The sequence below is a fragment of the Magallana gigas genome, chromosome 3, assembly GCF_963853765.1.
Source record: "Magallana gigas chromosome 3, xbMagGiga1.1, whole genome shotgun sequence".
Taxonomy (NCBI): domain Eukaryota; kingdom Metazoa; phylum Mollusca; class Bivalvia; order Ostreida; family Ostreidae; genus Magallana; species Magallana gigas.
In genome coordinates this window covers 49,333,742-49,342,903 of record NC_088855.1, presented here as the reverse complement: position 1 = coordinate 49,342,903, position 9,162 = coordinate 49,333,742, and the positions used below count along the sequence as shown (strand labels likewise).

General features: G+C 31.6%; 1 long non-coding RNA gene across 1 annotated transcript; it reads right to left on the bottom strand.

Moving 5' to 3' along the window:
- Positions 1-1,261: 1,261 nt before the first annotated feature.
- On the bottom strand, positions 1,262-7,679 carry LOC136273425 (uncharacterized). Its single transcript, XR_010711641.1, has 3 exons — positions 7,572-7,679; positions 2,199-2,256; positions 1,262-1,534 (listed from the first exon to the last, which is right to left on the bottom strand). It is a non-coding gene; the product is annotated as an uncharacterized lncRNA (long non-coding RNA).
- Positions 7,680-9,162: the final 1,483 nt, after the last annotated feature.

Sequence of the window (9,162 nt, the reverse complement as noted above, 5' to 3'; positions counted from 1 at the left end):
GTTTGTCAGAGTAACAGCATAGGAGAGTTGATTAAAATCAACTCCCAAAAATGACAATAACAAACCGTCAACCATCTCAAAAATCCATAACACGAAATACAATTTCAAAGCACAGCAACACGGATCTCCAAAAAGATAGAGATAGGATCAGGTGCCTAGGAGAAGTTAGCATCCTCTGCTGACCGGTCGCACCCGCCGTGTGCTCTTTTTTACAATGAATTGAGATGTTTGAAGTCTTCTTTTCGTAAGTTCTATGGTCGACACAACGACCTTGTCAGCAAATACAATCTTACACTGGATCGCATGCTGACTGATGTTTTTCATACTAATTGTTAGACCATATTTAATCGCCTAATTGTCTACGGAGTTCTCCATTTTTTCCCCGATTACAACAAAGAGCACACGACGGGTGTGACCGGTCAGCAGAGGATGATCACTCCTCCATGGCATATGATCTTACCTCTATTTTTTTTAGAGGTCCCTGTTGCTCTGCTTTAAATTTGTACTTCGTTTTATAGATTTTTGAGCTTGTTGACAGTTTGTTTTTGTCTTTTTTTCATAAATTTCAAAATTGGGAAAATGTCATAAAAGGGAAAAAAGAAAATTTGATTATTTCGTTTGTTTGTAATGGTCAAAATACAAACATTGAGCAAACACGGACCTCCATTACGTATACTTTGAAATAATTTTCTAAGAAATAAAACAGAAAACAATTCAAAGGATGTTGGTTTTATGATTTTAACCAAAGTCAACCGGATCTAGTAATAAAACATGGCTTTTTGTGTTCAATAAAATCAATTAGTTGAATAATTTAATAAAAAAATTCTGTAATATATTTATTAAAAGTTAGTATGACTTAAACTATGAAAAATATTTTCTATTGGCTCTTCAATTTGATTGATTGCACCAAGATGAGCCTCAATATCAATTATGATATTAACATTCATTATGTAAACATAAGAATACAGAGATTATATAATATTAAGACTTTCTATTTTTAAATATTGATGATCCCTAATGTAAACACGAAATGAAAGTTTAGTTACTGAAAAAACCAATAGATCAGTAGATTAAAATAATGCAATCAAACATATTCATATTCACCAAAAAGTGAAAACGTACAAAATTGTTCTTAAAAATATAAAAGGGAGAATAAAATAGAAGTGATGTTTTATTATTATTCTAAAAATATCAAGTGATATGTTGATTTCAACTTTCTTTGTAATATTATTTCAATAAAAGATACTCAGTTCGTGCCAATCTACAAATAAAGTAATTTTTTTCTTCTTCTATTTTCATGATACCTTAGATTTCAAAACATGGCTTCATTTCACGGTGTCAGGAAAATAAATATGTCTTTAAGCGCAAACACAGTCTGTAGCGAAAAATACTCAAAGCATTTTACTTCAGTTTCATGAAACAAAGGAAGCCAAACGACAGCACTGTCAGAAACACACTTCCGGTCATTCCAGACGCCCCATCACCTGGTGTACTTGATCCCACAGTAGTGGTTGCTAATCCTCCTTGACACGACCTTTCATGTCAGACATAAAGATAAGATTTATGATAAAATAAAGATTTATCCTTTCAAAGAATACTCGGGGCATCTGAGTAATACGTACTAGTATTCCATTTACAAAACAGTATTGTTGTTTTATCAAACATTGTATTGATCAATTATTCTCCTTCATTCCCATTTCTTTTTATTTTTCAGTACTTATTGTACATATTGTGAATTATTAATACCCGATTTCGTGTTGATATACATAAAACATATAACGATTTCATTCATCTAAAAGGATTTTGTAAATACATTGACAAATAACAGTATTTAGACTTTTTAAATCATCAAACGTAATATAACAGCTTACTCAATCCATTCACCAAAAGCATTTTGAGCATATATTTAAAAAATAATAATTTACGTTTCAGATGGTTAATGTTTATCAGAGTATGTGTTAGATGTTAGATGTTCGGTTTTTTCATCTTTGCAAAATAATGGTCTTTTTATACACTGAATATGTCGTTCCGAAAATTTCCATAACTGTCTTTTTTATCAAAATTTAAAATACACATATTAATTGATTACTGACAACGTCGGTTGGTTGAGAAATGATCAAATAACATACGGTTTATTTTCAACATCAAGTTCTACACGTTTTTCGAATAAATAATCATATAAATAGACATATATTTACCTTCATGGACCAAAATCAAAGCAACCAATAGAACAGCAAGAATTCCCATATGTTTCATCTAAAAACAAAAAGAAGAAAAATATTCGTATAGAACAGGAAATGGTTTTCCTCTTTAGAATTTTGTAGCAATGCCTTACCTTGTATTTCTTATCTCATTCCCAAGTTACCATCGCATTTCTTCCCTTGCTTTTATATGTCCCATCCATGTCAGCTGTAATTGTTTTGCAGGTTTTTATTGGTAGATATCGCTCATATCGGTACCAGGACTTATCGTGATATCAACCGAATTCCCTTAATCGTCATGCAGCGCAGCGCATCGCTGCGAGTGTTTCTGCTCACTATTAAAAACTTTTTTATGCTACTATTTAAAAACTGATTTAACTGTGTTTTTATGATATATTCTATATTAATAATTAATGGGGCGTACATCTTTATTTTATTTACATGTGACTTAAAATGCGTACAGCTATTTTTGTCAGCTTTACCTAAAATGTTTTATCACACATTAGTTATGCATCTTATCACGGAAGAAAGCGGCATGGTAGGGAAAACACAATAGTTATGCAGTATCATTGAATCAGTGATGATCGATTTATAAAAACTAATTTGTTAACTACCATTTCCAATAATTACATTTTGGGGGGAAATCAAGCGCTTTGGTTTTTACTGCATTAATAGGATTTAACCATTCAGGGTTAAATCCATTTATCGAAGGCCCAAAAAGGTTGTTTCAAGATTCAAATTGGTCTTGCCCTGAATTTAGTATTATAAGTGTCCTCATGCTCTTTGGCCTTTCGGATATTAGTAACCTCAACCAAATCTGTTGAGCATGTGAACATAAATAAGTTGCATTTATCTGGAAAGTAGCTTTTCCCCCTCTCTATTGTTTACTACCATTTACCACTGTAGTTTGTAATAATGAAACACTAAGCAAGAAAGTTTCATAAAGTTAATCATTTTAAGCTCACCTGAGCTGAAAGCTCAAGTGAGCTATTCTGATCACATTTTGTCCGTCGTCCGGCCGTCCGTCTGTAAACTTTTTACATTTCGAACTTCTTTTCTTAAACCGCTTTGCCAATTACAACTAAATTTGGCACAAAGCATCCTTATGGGAAGGCAAATATAAATTGCTGATATGAAAGACCGATCTTTATTCAAAGCGGAGAAAACCTCGAAACTGTAGAAAAAGGGGGATGCATTTTTAAAAACCTTCCTCTCAAGAACTACCGAGTCAAATTCAACGTAATTTAGCATCAATAATCCTTATGGAAAGGTTAATATAAATAGCAAAACCTATGGGCTAATTCTGTTTCAAATCTGAGTTATTGCTAAAATAATAATAAAGAAAATGCGTGTTTCAATCAGTCTATAACCTGGGGTTCTGTATTCTGTACTTCTAAAACGATGTTCTTTGTTTAAAAAAGCCATGTTTGTCGTATAATAAACGGGTCGATCTGACAAATGTTGTGCAACAGTTCGCATGCGAAAAGAATCTTTGAAACATGCAGGTTACATAAGTGCCGATTTTTAAACGTAAATTGAGGTTAAATATTTCAATGCGTTGACAGTTTTCACATTTGACGGGGTGTTATGTTAGCTTGTTATGATTTTTGTTTCATTTTCATTATGCTTTGTAACCTGGGAAACTATCGCCTGTATTTTGTAATTTTGCGTATCAAATCAAACATAGACTTTGGTAAACCAGTTGACTGTTTACCTGCGCAAAATCTGATGTGTTAACAAAGTACTATAATACAATTCATTCTATTGGTAATTCGGTATGATCTGTTGCGTAATGGTTGATTAATGCAATGTGTTTGTTGAGACTCAGCATTTTCTCGAGTTTATTAGGTTTTCACAGAGTTTAATATCGCTGACGGAAATATGTAGGTATATATTTGATTCATTTTGAAAAATAAATTGTGCTCAATGCTTTAGTGCATATATCTTCTGTTTAATTGTTTACAATTTCTATTAACTTACCTTATTTGAGTGTTAAGCTTCGAATTATAAGCAAGATAGAAAGCTTTGCTCACAATTCTATGTTTGTGCACAGATCTGAGGCCATTCTTTTTTTTATTTGTTTTTTTTTCAAATAGACAGTACAGCTGAAAACACATGTTTGAATAACTTCAGATTTACCTATTGTATCGTAAGAAATTAAGAAAAAACGTTGATTGTAATAGTTGATATACATAAAAATCCCTTTCACAAACCTAATCAACGTAATTTGAGCTTCCGGAAATATAAAGATCGTACAAACCGGAATAATCTTATAGCGTTTATTTGTACCACGAGGACTTTGATTGACAGTAATTGACACGTGCTGAAAACTACAAGATCTTCATCCGACTTCGGTCATTATGGTATACGAGATTAAAGGGACTCTCTAAACGGAACACATCATCACTTTCTCGATAATTTATTAATGGTTTTACCAATTTCCGTTCATTTTAAAATAAGCAGACATAAATATGTAAAATTACCCCTCAAGGGTCCTCATTTACAAAAATGAATATAGGTTGTAGCAACTCCTATGATATACACGCAAAATACATGCATACAAAATAATAATTGTTGTTATTTTAAAAACTTTGAACAATTATTGCCTGAGAAAAGTAGAAAACACATATTTTTATCAACAAACATGTCCAGGAGAATCTTCGCGAGCCCTTCGTGTGTTTTGTTTACAGTAAATACGCATGCATGATAGTATAAAAGGCTGACCCCGTAACACGTTGCGATGTAAATATGTCTATGTTATACGTAATAATTAATTTTAATAAAATAATTAGATTTATTTCATGAAGAACTTTAATTTTTGTAAGTTTATATATTCATGAGTAGTACAAAAACACCGAACTCGATCAAAAAAAATTTCAAGTCGGTTTTTGATAAGATGTGCCGTACTGTCTCTTTAATATTTTAAATACTGATAAGGAAATACGGTCAAAATGCAAAGTAAAAAATCTTAAGCTGAATGTAATAAACTAAAATAATATGACTCAAACCTAGCATAATTGTGAGCTCTGTATCTTGCTTATAATTCTACGATAAGCTCTGATATTTTAGTTGATCATTAGAAATGTCTCGCTAAACGTTAAATATTTGTACAAAAACTAAAAGATGATATACTGTAACTATTTACTGGGGAATTCTGTTTAAACGATGAATTATATGAATTCTACACCAATTTTGATAGTTTTTCAGACAAGAGTAAATAAAAATGACACCGTTTTGGAGATATTCGCCCCGTATTATATTCCCCATTTCGCTCTCGTTGTCAACGGGCGAAGTTAAGGTGCCTCACTACACCGTGAAATAGTTTCTCAAATCAGCAGAAAATTACTTGATTATGATAGAAATCATGGTGGATAAGAAGAATATATGTCAAATAGGCGAAAAAATGGGCAATATTAGATGAAACATGATGTTTTCAAAAATTTCATCCAGTAAACATAAACAAAACCCCCAGGTGGATTCGAACTCATGACCTGCGGTTCATAAGCCTGATACTTTAACCACTAAGCTATGACGATATACACCTGAATCGATTGATACAAACAGTTTAACAAAGCATTTAAATCGCCATCTTGTGACGTAGTGTCTTAAAAAGTATAAGTCTCGGTGTAGTGAAGTACCTTAAGACTGGGCGAATTCCTTTGACTAAAATTATCTTTTTTTAAACACAACTGTGGGGGGGGGGGGTTAAGAGAAGGGAAAATTGTTTGCAAGTGTAAAAAGGCGAAAATTACAGGAGGCGAAAATAACTCTGTATACAGTAGTTCCCTTGCCTGTGCATTTCTTTAAAAAGAGCAAAGAAATTGGCATATCCAAGTCCCTTATTTGCAAATGGATTCAAACTTTTTTTTTATGATATTAGTCATATTTGACATAGGTAGATTTTGAAAAGAACTTTTGATTGAGTAATATTTATCTAACAGCATAAATGCAATAAGGATTGTTGATATATGTTAATCAAATTGTGGGTTGATTTAAAGAGTTTAATCATCCCGTTTTATGCTCGCTGTAAATTTTTATTAACAGAAACTTGACAAATCGCGATCACACGCTGATAAAAATTGATTTCCAGCACCAGTCTTATGACACACATATGGTAGCATATCTCTGCCCCATTTGTGCAAGTTATTTTTCTATCAAATATGTTAACATGCAAGATAAATATGTTGACATGCAAGATAGTTATGTAAACATGCAACATAACTATATAAATGCAAGAAAATTGAAATCAAATAAGAATTTTTTAAAATCTCAAATATCGCCAATATGTGACATCCAAGATGCTAGATACCACTTAGTTATGTCGACATGCAACTTAGTTATGTTAACATGCAAGATAAATATCCTGACATGCAACTTTTTTTGTCAACATGCAACTTATTTATGTTCACATGCTACTTAGTTATGTCAACATGCTACTTTGTTATGTTCACAAGCTACTTATCTATGTCAACATGCAACTTAGTTATGTTCACAAGCTACTTATTTATGTCAACATGCAACTTGGTTATGTTCACATGCGAGATAAATAGGTTGGCATGCAACTTATAAGTTGCATTTCAACATTTTAAAGCTGCATCTCGACATAAAAATTTTGCATGTCAACATATTTATCTTGCATGTTAACATAACTAAGTTGCATGTCGGCATTAAGAAGTTGCATGTCAAACATATTCATCTCGCACGTTAACATAAATAAGTTGCATATCGACATAAAAATGGTGCTTGTCAACATATTTATCATGCATGTTTACATAATTAAGTTTGCGGGTAGGTTAAGACAACCCCGAGTTTAATGACAGTCAAAATTATGATAAATTTTAAAACTGTTTATTTTTATGAAAACAGTGCTGGATATTAATACCAAGTGAATATTTTCACCGAGATAATATTTTTCTACATCGGAATCGACTCCATCTTTGAAGCTGTTGTGTTATGGTATCACGTGACAGTTAAAAATAGATAACTTTTTTACCTTAAAAAAATATCAAAAAGTGCAACACTACCCCGAAGTTCATTTGTATGTATGATACAATAATTCGATCGGCAATTAGTTCATGTTTATCATTACTGCTAGAATCTTAATGTTAATCGCATAGAATAAATATTGTCATTATTTATCGGAAACCCCCTCAACTTCTTTAATTTCATTGAAAATACTACGTATTTTTCATTTACAGAAACGAAGCATAGGATTCTAGAAGCGCTTTTCAAATATTTTAGGTCATATACTTTTGATATTTACCAAATTCATCTTTCATAATATTCGGGGTAGTGTTACACTTTTGCCTTTTTTTGTACACACTGACAGATGAAGGGCCGGTCAAGTCACATAAATGTCTCTCTGCTTACCTTATAACACTCGCTGATAAAACAAAATAACCATGCCTGTATTATCCTGATTATATCCTAACTGACACTCATCTAAATCTTGAGTAACTGTATTGAATAAGTTTTTTTTTTCGGCATTGTCTACACTGCATTGCGATTATTTGATTGAAATTTCTTGCATGTCAACAAAGTTATGTTGCATGTTGACATAACTATCTTGCATGTCAACATATTTGATAGAAAAATAACTTGCACAACAGGGCACAGATATGCCATCATACACACATGATGTATCCCTTCGTGCAAATGTTCTACAGATAACCAGCAGATGTTTAGCGGTGTTTTATCTTTGTAGTGGAGTGAAAATGCCATCAAAATTTTTATTTTAATGTACCACCCTACCTCACGGCTAATTTGTACTTTTTAGGGAAGATATAATAATAAGTATTAATTTTTACCCGGTCGTAGAAATTTTTGTGGTCAAATTTTAAAACAATTAAAGGTCAAAGATCAATGACTAAAATATGACCAAACATACTTAGAGGCTTAAGGATAGTTGATATAAATTCCTATATGAAAGAATTAAAGTCTACTTGGATTAGGAGATTAATTAAGGATAATCATTCAAAATGGAAAACACTGCTGGAGAATATTATTAATATAGAAATGCTATTAAACACAGGTTCAGATTTTATTTTGCAAATACAGGAATTTTTAACAAATGGTTTTTGGAAGGAATTTACCATAGCTTTTAATGAAATCCCAGATAACTCAAATTAATACATATACAGAAGTTGATGCCAGAAAAACCAATTAACAGTAAATGCCCTTATGAATGATTCAAAATAGTTATATAAAGTATTCCAAGTCTGTGCAAAAGAAAGAAGTGAAATGGGAAAATTCAATACAGACTGGGAAATTTGGACCCTTGTGATTAACTCACTATAGAGTGCTCTGTCTGTCTCTCTCTCTCTCTCTCTCTCTCTCTCTAAAAAAAATGTGCTTAATATTTAATTTTTTTTCTTAGTCAACGTTCATTATATATGCAATATTGATGCCATTGTTTCGTTGCATTGTTAAAAACACATTGTATCCTTGAAAAGTTGTGATGTATGTAGAAGCAGTTGACTTATTAATATGTTTTGTATCATAAAATTTGAATAAAGAAAAAAAATATGACCAAACATATACAAACTGAAAAAAAATCGTAAATCATATATCAATTTTAATCATTTTTATGATATTTTTGTTTTTTTTAAAGTTATATATATATTGATATGAAACAAAATAGTTACCGATAATGTCTGTCCGGCTGTTTGTATTATGAAGTGTTTTTCATCATAGAGCTACATGTATACTTATGATTGTTAAAATGTTATTATGTTATTTTATCATCTTCGGTAGCCAAGGGTTTCTGATCCGCACGTTCGTGAGAAGCGGTGCGATCAGACACCCTTGGCTAGCGAAGATGATAGAGTTAGTATTAATTGTTACTTTAAATTATTCGAGATTAAAAAAACGATCCAGGTACAAAAAATAGTTTATACTAATATATACTATGACCTCTCTGGAAGTAATAAGATTTCAAATGTCAATTGAAATATACAAATTT